The following is a 14,670-nucleotide window of genomic DNA, read 5'->3' as shown; positions in this document are numbered from 1 at the left end:
AATTTTTTCCTGGTCAAAAAAAAGATTCAAATGGATGATGAAAACAAATGTAGGGCCCACCAGTATGGGACCCTGATGTTTATTTTGTAAGCCACTTCGGCCTTTTACGTATTGGTATGTCGCATGAAAACTCCTACGGTGTCGTCTTCTACCAGAGTGCCACTCAAGGGTTGCCGCGTGTCTAGCAGAGTAGGATGCAGCCCAATTATTGAAAGGGAAGTGATATATTCGCCCCCATTTTTTACTTGGGACAGCGCCCGCTAGTATATTTATGACTGCTCTTTTACACTAGAGGTGGCTATCCCCCGTAAAAATAAGAGACAAATATATCATGGGAAATGATATCAACACTCCAATGTCACCGTCGGCTACCCATCCTGCTATAGGTATGCAAGAGGAACTATGGACAGACGGCCAGTGTCCGGAGGCTTTCACTGGAAAAACCAGGAAAGCTTAATCATAGAAGGGAGCCCTCCGACGATCGCCCTGGGACAAGTCTTCATTATCCTCGTTGAGTCGAAGCCTGAGAGCTTCGATCAAATCATCTTTGGCCTCTAAACTGCCCGTCAGGGACTCCTCTCTCTCCAGTTTCTCAGCCTCCTTCTCCAGCTCGACAATTCTGGCCTTGAGGCCATAAACCTCGTTGCCAAGCTCCAATAGGTGAGAGACAGCAACTTTGCGACGAAGCTCTCCCTGTAGGAAAAAGAATGCATGCGTCAGGAAACTCGAATGTGAGAAGAAAGGTACGTAATGGAAGAAGAAATAAAAAGGAATACCTCCTTGAGGAAGAGCAGATAGCCTTCCACAAAATGCCTCAGGACATTCCTCTCCACCTCTATTGATGGGAGATGAGAGGGCCGGCTAGAAGCCTCTGCTTCTTTCCCCGTCCTTCTTCTCGTCCTCCTCGCCACCGGCTCTAGACCGAGTCTCTGTTCCATCTGCTCACTCCCTCCTTTGGAACTTAATTCAATGACTGGGACGCCCGTCTCTCTACCTCTAACGGATGAATGAGAGTCCATGAAGAGATTCTTAAGAAAATGAGAGAGTGAAGAAAGAAAGTTGCACCAAAAAGAGAGGAGAAAAAAAAGTCTGAGAATTTGAAAAGAAAGAAAGGCTGTAATGTCTTTAAATAGAAGATCTAGCAAGGATCATGTTCCCTGCGAACCCATTACTGCTTCAACACGTGGCATGATACACTTCTCTGATATAAATCTCAGGGGGACTGCTAATAGTGAGGAAGTTTTAGAGCTAGAAGAAGAAGAAGAGGAAGAAGACGAAGAAGAAGGGAGAATAAAGGAATTTTGTCTATTTTCTTATGCTTTTCCTGATCTCGTACATGATTATAAAAGATCATTCCCTAACTGATTGATTCTCTTCTGTCAGATGACAGTAACAACTTGCTTTCCCCCTTCTTTGTAAAAGACAGATTACAAAACATATTAGACCACTAATACTGATTTATACTAATTATCTACTAATTATTTACTAATAAAATCCTTCATCCAAACAGGGGTTCGCTTGGTTCTTCTCCCCTGCTCATGACTTGCCTTTTCTTGTTGAGATTCCACCAGATTATCCATCACAGAGTCTTCCGTTATAATCTGTTGAGCTGCAGTTCTATCATTGCCCACTCCTTCGAAACTAACCTTGTCCTCAAGGTTCAGATTTGGATAAGCTGATTGCAGGTCATGTAAGTTCTCCCAAGATCTTTCCTCTGGAAGTAATCCTTTCCACTGCACCAGTACTTGTTGAAGTGGGATGTGATCTTTGAGTATAACTCGCCTGTCCAAAATGGCTAGAGGTGAAATAAGAGGATGGTTATCGAAATTCTGAATTGGTAAAGAGCAGGGAGTGAGAGGGGCTGGACCATAAAAAGGTTTGAGCAATGAAATGTGAAAAACTAGGTGAATTTCACTACTCTCTGGTAGTTTCAGATGATATGCAACCTTCCCAACTCTTGATTCGACTTGGTAGGGTCCATAAAAACGTTTGCTAAGTTTTTGAGAAACTCTGTTTTCAACTGTATGTTGCCGATATGGTTGTAATTTCAACAATACCCAATCTCCCACCTCAAATTGTCTGTCAAGACGGTTTTGATCAGCCATACACTTCATTCTTGCTGGAGCCTGAATAAGATTAGCCTTAAGCTGATGTAAAATGATGTCTTGTTGTTTGAGCTCGGTGTCCACTATTTCGATTGAAGAAGACCCCGAAATGTAGCAAGGTAAGGATGGTGGTGGCCTCCCATAAACTGCTTCAAATGGAGTCATTTTTTTGGCTGTGTGAAACGATGTATTGTAAGAATATTCCGCCCATAGTAAATAATGATGCCAGTGCTTTGGGTTTTCTTGAGAGAAAGCCCTCAAATATTGTTCAATACATCGATTCAGAACTTCTGATTGGCTATCTGTCTGCGGGTGATAAGAGGATGATAAGTTTAACGAAGTACCACTAAACTTGAAAAGCGCGGACCATAATTTGCTGATGAATATTGGGTTTCTATCAGAATTTGAACCAGGGAGGTGGTGAATCTGATGGTCCACGTCTCTACGAGGAGGTACAGATGTAGGTAACTGAAATACTGAAGCAATCTGTAACAAAAATTCAGAAATTGTTGTGGGTAAATCAGGTGGTAAAGCTGTTGGGGTGATTGCTACATCAGAAGGGTTGGATTGCTCAGAGGCAATGCAAACTAATTGAAAACAAGAGGCAACTGAATCTGTCCTATCCAAACTCTTTAAATGAGTGGCTTTGAGAGGGTAAGGGTTTAAAGCCGCCTTCCCTGTGAGCTTCCTTTTTCGGCCCTTCCAATTGAATTCCATAGTGGAAATTTTGTAATTTGTAACAATGGGACCTAATTCTTGTAACCACTGAATACCCAAAACTAAATCAGCCCCCTTGATAGGTAGAATGAACAAGTCAAATGAAAATTCATGAGATGGTAATGTCACCTTGACATTGAGGCATTTCTTGTTACAGAGCAAAGATTCGCCATTGCCAATCAACACCTTGACTGGAGCGGTATGTATAATTGGCCAATTTAGAGATGTAGCCACCTTGTCCTTCACAAAATTGTGGGTTGATCCACTGTCAATCAACACATGGAGGGACTGAGTTGCACATGTACCAGGTATGCGTATGGTGCTGAGATTTTGTTGTCCTACCAGAGCTTGGAAACTAATTTTGACAGAATTTTCCTCCGCTAATTCGTCAGGTAATTTAGTGATCGCAAGTTCTGTAGTGTCTGTGAACATGGGTTCGAAGTCCTCCTCAATGGCAGAAAGGTGGTACAATCGTCGTCGGCAATCATGCCCAGGAATGAATTTCTCATCGCAATAGTAACAGAGGCCTTTGTCCCTTTTGGGTTTCATTTCCTCTCTCGTTAATTGGCGAGTTCGCACGGGAATTTGTTGAAGTGGGGGTGGAGGCAGTGCTCTGAGAGGGTTAATTAATGGTGTAGGGAGTAAGCCCGGTCCTCCCATGTTTTGTGCGGGGGGACTTTTCCATGATTTTCTCAGATCCTCGTAGTTTTGTTCAAAAGGGCGGGCTAACGAGAAGGCTTGTAGGGGAGAGGTGGGTGGTGTAACCAATAACTCTCTCGCAAGATCTTTGTGATCTTCATATAACGAAGGGCCGAAGCGTAATTGAAGAGAATCAAGAAAACCCTTCCATGAATGCAACAAATTATTTGATTTTGCCCATTGAAACCAAGAAAGAGCAGGACCTTCCAGGTGAAATGAAGCGATTGTCAACCGTTGTTCTTCAGGAGTGCTGTAATAATGGAAGAATTGTTCGACTTTGAAAATCCATCCGACTGGATCGGATCCATCAAACTTCGGAACATCCATCTGTATAACCCTACGGAAATTCATCGGAACTAGAAGGAGAGCGTCGTCCACACTACGAGAAGAGTGAGCATCGCTATGCGATTGTTGGTTGGTCGGTGGTGGAGGTCGGACCTGCAACTGCTTAATCATATTGACTAATTTTGCATGTTGTTGAGATTGGAGAATACGCAGATCATGGAGTTGTTGCTGGTGGTGTTGGAGCTGCTCGTCGATCGTCGATTGAGCACGTGTATTTTCCGCCATGGAAGAAGGCTCAATGAAAGCGCCAATGATACACTTCTCTGATATAAATCTCAGGGGGACTGGTAATAGTGAGGAAGTTTCAGAGCTAGAAGAAGAAGAAGAGGAAGAAGACGAGAAGAAGGGAGAATAAAGGAATTTTGTCTATTTTCTTATGCTTTTCCTGATCTCGTACATGATTATAAAAGATCATTCCCTAACGGATTGATTCTCTTCTGTCAGATGACAGTAACAACTTGCTTTCCCCCTTCTTTGTAAAAGACAGATTACAAAACATATTAGACCACTAATACTGATTTATACTAATTATCTACTAATTATTTACTAATAAAATCCTTCATCCAAACAGGGGTTCGCTTGGTTCTTCTCCCCTGCTCATGACTTGCCTTTTCTTGTTGAGATTCCACCAGATTATCCATCACAGAGTCTTCCGTTATAATCTGTTGAGCTGCAATTCTATCATGGCACCACAGGAGATGCAGCGGGACTAACGCCCCATTGTGACAGTGATATTCCATACTCAACATCAAGTGCTTTCAGCCAGCGTTTCGAATTCCCATGAAGGGATAATAATTTCACCCGCCGACTGCTAATTTTCAAGCTTATCCATATGACTCTTCAATTTCTCCAATAAAAACTTGGACTATCACTGATACAAGTGACGATTCTCCGAGAAGGACAATCGGTACCGAATCCCCTTATCAAAGCTGAAGATTTCAAGGTTTTTTTTCCTTTTAACTACTTCTTCGATCTATAGAAAGATCAAAGAAGTATGGGGCAATCTGTTAGGGGTCAACTTGGGTTTGTCCTTCACGATTCAAACATGTGGCAAAGAATGATCCAACGGAGTAAGTTAGATCACCTTTCGTTTTCCTTTAATAACAAATCTCATGATTTCCTTTAACCACGTGAGCAAAAGTCGTTAGAGATCGGGTCTCACGATCACTTGACAACGACAATAAGTTTCAACTGGCACGTATACCAAATATGGTTCAGTTAGTTCGGGACTAATCAAAGAGTAACACGTAGATCATATACGGATGAAAGATGTATGATCCCCTTTTAAAAAGAGGACTCTCCCGCTCATTTGAGGGGAAGAGAAAGTAAATCAAAGGAGAGTTTCTTTATGGTAAAAAGAACTTATCTTCTCCGGCAAATTCCAATTCATATCTTCTCCGGCAAATTCCAATTCATACTCCGTCAACTAAAAGTTATGTTTTCTGATTAGCTTTCTGATTGTTACATTTTTATTGTTTGAATCTCTGAATGTATTCATTGAATTTTAGTCTGATTAATTAAAATTACCTATCCTTTGTAATTCCTGTAATTTTTATGAATTGTTGAATGAATTCTTACTAACCGTTAGATCAAAAGGACAAAATTTAATGATAACACACAATAATTATGAGGTTGTTCACCACTGGGACAGAAATCCTTCGGATAATCTATTTGTTGGATTGGATATTCTGCTTGAATAAGTTTGTGTTGAATTTATCTGCTATGTCATATTGAGAAGTAAGCGAGGCTGTCCACGTAGGATTTGAACAGTAACATGGTTGCTGAGAAGAAATTGCTGCTTAAGACACCATGGATAATATGTAGGGGCTACCTTCTTATCATGTTATGCGTTAATCCCTGAAATTAAGCGTTTCTTGACATTAGTATTCTGATATGTTGTAAGGACCACCACCACCATCATTTTGGATAGTAGATTAGTACTTACTGCTATGTTTAAGCACTACCATCATGAAAAGTTGTAGAGATTGGTATCTCATGGATCATCTGCACCCTTGTCATCTTCATCTCAACTTTACCTGTCTTAGAGGATGATAAAATTTAGAAGAGATTGCCTTTAAACGTCATGGACAAACTCTAAGGGCTGCTTCCTCTCGTGATTAATCCCTGGAATTAATAGTTTTTTGAGTTCTCCGTACACCGGACAAATTCAAGAGCCAGCTTCCCAACTATAACCATGGAATTCTACAATCAGATTCTTCAAGGCGACTTAGTTGGGATGGATGGTTTATAGAAGAAGATGGAAACGGGTGAAGCAAAGTTTGGACCCCTGGGGATACAGAGGTAAACCAAACAAAAAGAGGTGGTTGAAGCATTCTGGAAAGGAATAATGGGCTGGCATTATCAATTAATAGGAGATTTATGGTGCCAAATGGGAAGAGCTTCTCTAGGTGACATTTGGGGAAAACAAAAGGGGTGGCTGCCATGTAGGACTTGAATGCTAGCATGGTAGAATTGGGGACTGTCCACATCAGCGGTGAATAGTGAAACAACCCTTCCTCCTTATTATATATAGAAGATGTGCAACATTACAAAGAGGGAAAGCCGACTACTTTGGCCAATCTTTTTAACCATAGTTAAAGCAGTTGGACTTTAATTAGAAAAGAGTGCCACATAGGCGCCTTGATAAAGGATTATAAGAAGCAGTTGTTGTAACTGCTGTTGAGACAAATCAAGGGTGCATTACGTGAATACATGGAGAACAAAACCTGCATCAAGCAGTTGTAGCAACTGTTGTTGACAAATGGAGAACATGTGCAGAAATATGGACAGCAATGCAGTTGTTGCAGTTTTTGAATAATTGTTGCTACTTTTGAATATTTTACACTTGTTGTTTTCTTATTTGTAAGTTGTAACTAATTTCATTTATTATAAATACAATGGCTACCCAAAGGGAATGTATTGAATCAGCAAAAGTAAAGTTGTTTCATGGTATCAAAGGGAGTTTCCAACACCAACGATCCTTGCTAGGCTTCCTCCTCATCATTTTTCCTTCAAGCCAAAATTCTACTTTCTTTTCTTCTCCTGTATTTTGTTGCACTCCAAACTTAGATCCTCACTATGGCCTCATCTGCTACTGTTTCTTCTTCTGTACTTCCTCAAGGCTCTCTTCAGAATATAACCAATCTAGTTTCAATCAAACTTACTCGCTCAAATTATCTACTTTGGCGCAGTCAATTGCTTCCCATCCTTCATAGTCAAGACCTCCTAAAATATGTTGATGGCTCTACTCTAGAACCTCGTTCCACCATCTCTATTTCAGGTGATGATGGTGTGTCTAAAGTCATTCCCAATCCTGATTTTGTGACATGGGTTCGCATCGATCAAATGCTACTAAGTTGGATCAATGCCACATTGACTGAGGATATGCTTGCTCAAATGGTCGGTCTCAACTCTTCTCGTGCCATTTGGATGGCTCTTGAAGCCACCTTCTCTTCCCCGTCAAATGCAAGGATCAGCAATCTTCGTTATCAACTTCAAACTCTTAAGAAAGGAAACTCTTCCATCGTTGAATATCTCCAACAAATCAAAAGTATTATTGATGCTCTTGCTGCAGTCCAACAACCCCTCTCTGATGCCGACCTTGTTCTTTACACTCTCTCAGGTCTCCTGTCTGAATTTGAACCTTTTTCAGCTGCCATTGTTGTGCGTGAACACCCAGTTTCTTTCCATGAACTCGGTTGGGAAAGTTGCCTTATATCCCAGCACCATTGTGTGGTGTGGAGGGAAAGGTAGAGGCAAAAATAAGAAAGCCTCTAAATTGGGTTTTTAGGTCTGCTAAAAACCAAAGGCATGAAAAAAAAAATGGTTGCAAAAAGAGATAGCAGCGTTTCTCTTGTGGGCAGCGGCAAGAGTCTTGGGTGGGGGGTGTGTCGTCTACCTCTTGACCAAGAAAGAGAGGGAGACAAAGAAAGAGAAGGGAAGGGAGAGAAAGAGAGAAAGAAGCGTGTTTTCTTCTTAGGTCTTTTCTTAGGTTCTCCTTCAGATTTCTCTTGTGGGCTTCTCTTGGGTTACTCTTGGATACGGTCTTAGGTTTCGGAAGCAAGGAAAGGGTTGCGGCTTTTGGGTTTTGGATTAAATCCATTATAATCCTTGTATATTGTGTTTCTCATAGTGGAAGGTCGTGTTTCTCGCCCATGGAGTAGGCTTTGCCGAACCACGTAAAATCTTGGTGTTCTCCTTGTGTCTTGCTTGATTTATTACTTTTCTTTTCCGTTTAATTTGTGCGCGATCAGATTGTTTTACCCGGCAGATTTTCTCAACAAACTCCAATCCCTCCTTCACAGTCAAGCCCTACATCTTGAGCAAGCTCATCTCACTCATCAATCTTTTATCCACTCCACTGCCTTTATTGCTTCCAATGTTCGTGATTCTTCCCACTCTCGTGGTCGCGGTCATGGTCGAGGGAGGGGTCGTTCCTCTATCCCCCTTCATGATTCTTGGCCTATCCATCACGCCTCTCCAAACGGTTTGCTAGGTGCACCGCCATCACCCCACTCAAACCCCACTCCACTTCAATGCCAAATCTGTGGAAAACGTGCTCATGGTGCGTTGTGGTGCTATAACCGCTTCAATCAATCCTTCCAAGATGATGACATCCCCTCTACTCTTGTAAACACCCCATTTTGACCGGACCCAAGTTCGCGTTGCTTGTGCAAAACCTTGCCAAATCAGTGAATTAGGACCCCAAGCTTCATCCTAAGTTAGGTTAGGATCCCACCAGGGTCCCTGCAAAATTTCGCCAAGATCCAAGTGCGTTTGCCTAGCCAACAAGCCGGGATAGAGAGCGTAGTGCGAATCCATAAGGGTGGCGATTTAGCTAGAAAATGGGTGTGCTGGAGCCTAGAAAGCCAGTTCAAATTTTGCCATTGTGGGCTGTCCAGGAGGATATATGGGTACACATATTAGTGTACAGCGTAATTGAGGGGTGCATTATCCGAGGTCAGGGCAATTTTGTAAAAAGTGAAGATGCTTTTCTTCCCATTCAAGTCACCATTAGGCCCTAATCTAGATTACTAAGGGGTTAGGAGCTAGGATTAGTTAGGAGGCATCTTAGGAAGCTTCCATCCTAGATATTTTTAGGGTTTTGATCCTAGCCATTCAATATAAAAGGTAAAATAAGGGCCTAGGATTTATGGAGAAAAGAAAATATTTGCCCCCTGCTTTCTGTTTGGGCCCCCCCTTTGCTAGTATGAAAAATTATTGAAATTCATTAGAGGGGGCTGTCCTGGAAGAAAAGGGGGTCGAATTTATCACTTCCCTCAGCTTAAAAACCATTGAATGAAGGTTTGGAAGGAGAGGTTTTTCATTTTTTAGGAAAGAGAGGAAGAAATTGCAGAGAAAAAGAGAGAGAGAGAGAGATAGAGAGAGAGAGAGACAGAGAGACAGAGAGAGAGAGGGTTTAGGAGCTCTCTTCTCCGGTCAACCCTCCCGCCGGCCATAACCCACCGAAACCTCTATCCCCAACCACCATTGATCTCTACTCCCAGTAAACCCATCTCGTATTTGTTTATCTTCACAGAAACCCTCTTCATTTGTAAGCCCAAACCCATTTTCCTCAACCCACATAAATCAACGACCATCTCCTTTCCATCAGCCCTTACCACCAGCCATCGCCATCCTCTCCGGCCACGCCTCCGCCTTTGCCTCTGTTACAGCCATTATTACCATCAAAACCTCCTTTTTAAGCCTCATTTTCTAATCATTAACACCCAAGATTCCCCAAGTCATCTCCAATTCTATCTCTGCAAACCCATTTTGCCATTACTGTAGTTGGTAAAACCCTCGGTATCATTGCTCCCTTGTTCCAATTACTTTCCAATTTCTTCATCAAATCTATTCTCTGCTCTATCTCAATCTCCAATTTGTAAACCCTATCATCAGCTATTTCCTTCTCTTTTGGCCTCATGCTTAAATGGGGTTGGTGAATGAGAGTTGGAAGTGAAATTGAAGTAGGGTTTGTTTGAGTAGTATCTGAAGGCGGTAATGGTTTGATCTCAAGGAAGAGAATGAGATTTCCAGCATCATTTTCGGTTCCCGTCTCTCGCCATTGTCGTCATCATCACCATTGATGTCGCGCTTAACCTAAGTAAAAAAAAAAAAAAAAAAGAGGCTTCGAAAGAAGGTATTCTTCACTATTTCCCCTCTTATTTTTATCATCTCTGGTGTTTGATTAGCATCTAGAATTCAGTTTATTTGTGAATTTTATTTCCAATGCCTATGTCTGAATGGGGTTTTGAATAAGGTTTGATATTTTGGATTCATCATATCTTAGACTTTCTTTTCATCCTTTTCTTTCATGAGAGATAATGTCCCTTTAGTTGCTTAATGTCTGCTATGACTATTTGGTAGGTTGTTTTTTCTCTTTAAGAGGGGGGTAGTTGAATGGCAATAATTGTTCATATTTTAACTGCATTAGAGTCCGACATTGTCCTCTTGACTAGATGATTTGAGATTGCCATTGGATATTTTTGGGGCTCTAACAGAAGCCACATTAAAATTTCCAGTCTTGATTTTTATTCAGGCTTAAGTTTCGATGTGGTAATTAGAAGAGTTGATAGGAATTGGACCTCGTCTATTGTCCAGATTTTGATCTCGCCAATGTTGATGTATGTATCCGGAGCATCTAAATATGGGTTTGACTATCTTCTGTTTCATTCATCCCATAATCTTTGAACTATTATGCGCACATGCTATTGGCATAGAGTTAGGACGTGCTCTTTAGCTATAGTTTCCACTCACTCTTGGCTTTAGAATTGTTCTTCAGTCAAACTTCTATGGTTTTCTTTAATTCTGAATATCCATGTTGCAGCCCCTGTTTTACACAAGGTTGAGTCCATGTTTTAGCCTTGCATTGGCACAAGTTTCAGTCCATGTTGCAGCCCCTGTTTCACACAAGATTCAGTCTATGTTTCAACCTTTGTTTTGGCAAGTTTCAGTCCATGCATCAGCCCCTGTTTTAGCATAGGTTCGGTCAATAATTCAGGCTTGTTTTGTCACAGTTCAATTTAATAATTCAGCCCTGTTTTGTCACAATCCAGTTTTAAACAATACAATAGTATATGTGGGTGTGTACATGTGTCTATGAATGTATATATGCGTATCTATGTGTATGTGTGCGGTATGGCTCTCGTTAGCAAAATATAATGTGGTGGTCAAAACATTATGGTGTCCATAGAACCTTGTATCCATGTAACTAAACATAAGCCTTGTTTAGAGTAAACTTGTCACTTGAGGAATAGCATCCTCTTGGATATTTGAGCAATTAGATGTGAATTTTTTTTTTACTATGTGCTTGTCCTTGTCAATATGACTGTACGCTTATTTTGGGCAAAAATTCACAAATCTGAGTTGTTAACCCTCTGTCTTATCATATAATTCATAGTGTAGCGGGTTTTTCATATTGACCACATATTTTCTCTTGATACTCTGTCCTTGTGCATGTGATATTTTGGGTACAAAACTATGAGTATGTCATTAATGAGATGATCAATTGTTCACAAATTAAATTTTCATTCCCTGTATGTCATTAATGAGATGATGAAATATTATTATCATATTTGAGGAATGGGAGCTGAACTGGTTGTATATGGTCTCAACTTCTGTTCGTTTGGTTAATTATAATCCTTGTCAATCTGTGGTTACAAATGTGAATTAGAAAAAACTCTTGCTGAGTTTTCTGTCATAAAAGGGGGATTTATGAGTATAGGCTTTCCTGCGTGAAAATTTATTGGGGATTTACAATCTGTTTAAATAATTGATATGACTCTTAGGATGGTGAAATGATTTCAGTTATGGTGTTGAAATAAGATTGAACTCATTGCATAGTTTTATTATGAATAATAGACTATTGTTTCATGATTTGTTAGTGTGTGAATATGAGGATAGCAGGAAATTGTCATGGCTAATTCAGGTTGCAGAAAAAAGTTGTATTTCTCAAATTTTTTTTTTTTAAAACATGGGTACAAAACCATTTTATTTGACCATTGTGAAAATACAGGACTTGTTTGAACATTAAATAGCTTCATATTCTAGTTATTATAACAGGGAGATGCTCATCTATGCATCCCCTGGTAGTGTTACATTAACTCTATGATTCATTGGTATTGGATAGAGTGCTATGATGATTACTCTTGGTCAGGTTTTTTTATTAGACACTTTAGTACATATTAGACTCTTGTCATTCATGTTTTCTAGACAATCATGTCTGCAGCATAAAAATATAGCTTTGTTTCTTGATGTCTTAGAGTTTTTAACTCTCTCTATTCATTGCTAAGGCGATGAAGGCGCTAGCCCGAGCCCATCGTTTAGAGCAAGTCCTAATAGCATTTCCCCTCTCATTTAGAAAACTTTCTTAGTCTTTTAGACACCTTTAGATGGTAGTTCTTCCCTTCTCATTGCAAGGGCAATGAAACAGTCATCTAGAGCCCTTTAGTATTTTGTAGTTAGGATTTTCTCCCTAGTGTTGTCGTCGCTCTTCTTTGTTAGGGACTATCCCAGTCCTATTAGAGATTTGCTTGTTTGGGATATTAGATCATTTCCTTGTCTTTGACATTAGTGTACTAGGTTTAGGGGTTTCCCCTGTTAGCCCTAGGGTTTGGCCTAGGGTGTTGCTTTGTGTTTTCCCTTAGGTCTTTGACCAAAAGGGTGAAAATATTTTAAAAATTCAAAAACACTTAAAACATTTTAAAAATATAAAAAACATCAGAAATTCGAAATCCAAAAAATTAGAAAAAGCTTTAAAATCCAAAAAACATTGGAATATTTTAAAATTCAAAAAAATATATTTGAAAACCATAAAAAATTAAAAATATTTGAAAAGCTTTAAGATTTTAGGAGTGTAGTAGGACCATCCAAAGACTCGGGTTAAATCGTTTAGAGTCTTAGAATTTATTGTGTTGTGTCGTATGTGATATCAATAGGTTATATTGCATGTTTTGTTGTGCTTTTCTTACTTTCCTGCGCAGACCTTATACCTTTAGCTGTAGTATGCATGTGCTTGTCCACCAGAACTTAGACACTAGTTAGGAATGTCACTCATAACCTAGCTATGCTTAGGTGACACTTCTTTCATTATTTTGTGTGCGCTTATTATTCCATCTCCGAGCTATGCATGTTTAGGTAGACCTCCGCTCAAGGATTTTTTGTTCTCATTTTACGTGATTTTCGCCCAAAACTCTTCAAGGTTAATAATAAATGGCATAAGAAACCAAGTGCTTGTACTCGGACGAGTTGGGGGTGCTCTTCGGACCTTCTCCATTTGTAATCAGGCACGAGCCCTTACATATTTCTAGTTATCCATTGCACAGAGCATATTTATTTTTGGGGTTCCATGGCCTATCCATGGATGGCGACTCTGAGTTTATTTTAGGTACGTCTTAGTTTCGAGCCTTGGCTCCGGATCAAGTCGTATCTCTTTCTTTTTATATCGCCACTCGTGTATGCTATGAGGGTGGCATCCATTTCGAGAGTTCCTTGGTAGAGCTCTCCTTCACACTTGGATGATCCTAGAGGCCACTGGGGGCTCGTCCCCTCATCTCTCTCCCGGATCGAGGTCCACAGGCTGGCGACTCTGCTGGGGAGTTCTTGAAACATTGCCTAACTCTATAAAAATGCTATTTTAATTAATTTTGATGAAATTTGGGCAAAAATCATTTTAAATGGGAACTCTATCGTTAGAATCTAGGGGCACCAAATAGGTGCGTAATTAAAACGAGGGATTCACACACTGCACAACATACATTATCATATTCTTTATTTTAATTATTTTTCATTATTATTGGTTCAACAGGATAGATTCGATGCATATCAGATGGGATGTCATTACCCTGATGGTACTGTTGTATCTATTTCCAAGCTATGTGTCGGTGCTGCAGCCGTAAACACTAGGTGTACTTGTGTTTACAGCGGCCGATGAGCAATGAAGCATACTATGTATAACACTAGGTGTACTTGTGTTATACATATTAAGTATGGTTCATACGCATAGTACCCGATAAATTGAGTCTGGAGCCCTACTTTATTTCATATATATTGTGTACATAAATATATGTGTTGATTTAGTGAAACCCAACTAGGAAGTGCATGTGTGTGTATGTGTGTGTGTGTGTATATATATATATATATATATATATATATATATATATATATATCGCATTCATATAGGACGCATATGTGTGATAGAAACACATGTGAGCCTAGGATATAAGTCAGACTACCCATGTAGTATAAAAGGATAAGTCACATTGTGGTTACCCGTCGCGTTGTCTAATACACTCATATATCAGTCTTGAGTCAAGTGTCTTGACTCCGCTAGATTAGATTAAGGGCTGGTGCCCCTGGTTAGGATGTATATATATATATATATATATTGATTATATATATCAGAATTTTTCTCTTAGTTAAGGTTCCTTATTCAATGCAATCAGTTGTATCCAATCATTATCCAGATCTAGATCTAGTCAATGGCTTTTGCTTGCCATTACCTTCGCCATGATTTGTCTTTCGATCTTTCAGCCATTGGAACTGACCCATTGTCATATATTCTCATCTATGGTCAGTCATTCATTTGATTATTTTTCTCCTGTGACCACATTTCGTTTATCGATTGTGAGTTTACCTTATTACTGTCAGCCGAGTATTAATATTCTTACTGAGAGTCTTGTACTACTATTTTTTTCATTCACATATCCTTTGGTTGAGCTGTGGGGATCCCTTGTATAGCCGTTATGCTGCCAGATTTTATCCAGATCATTTTGAGCATGACCCCTATTATTTAGAGTTAGTT

The sequence above is a fragment of the Tasmannia lanceolata genome, unplaced genomic scaffold (assembly GCF_043159265.1).
Source record: "Tasmannia lanceolata isolate RefF3 unplaced genomic scaffold, GAP_Taslan_0.1 ptg000023l, whole genome shotgun sequence".
Classification (NCBI taxonomy): domain Eukaryota; kingdom Viridiplantae; phylum Streptophyta; class Magnoliopsida; order Canellales; family Winteraceae; genus Tasmannia; species Tasmannia lanceolata.
Note: the sequence above shows the minus strand (reverse complement) of the source record.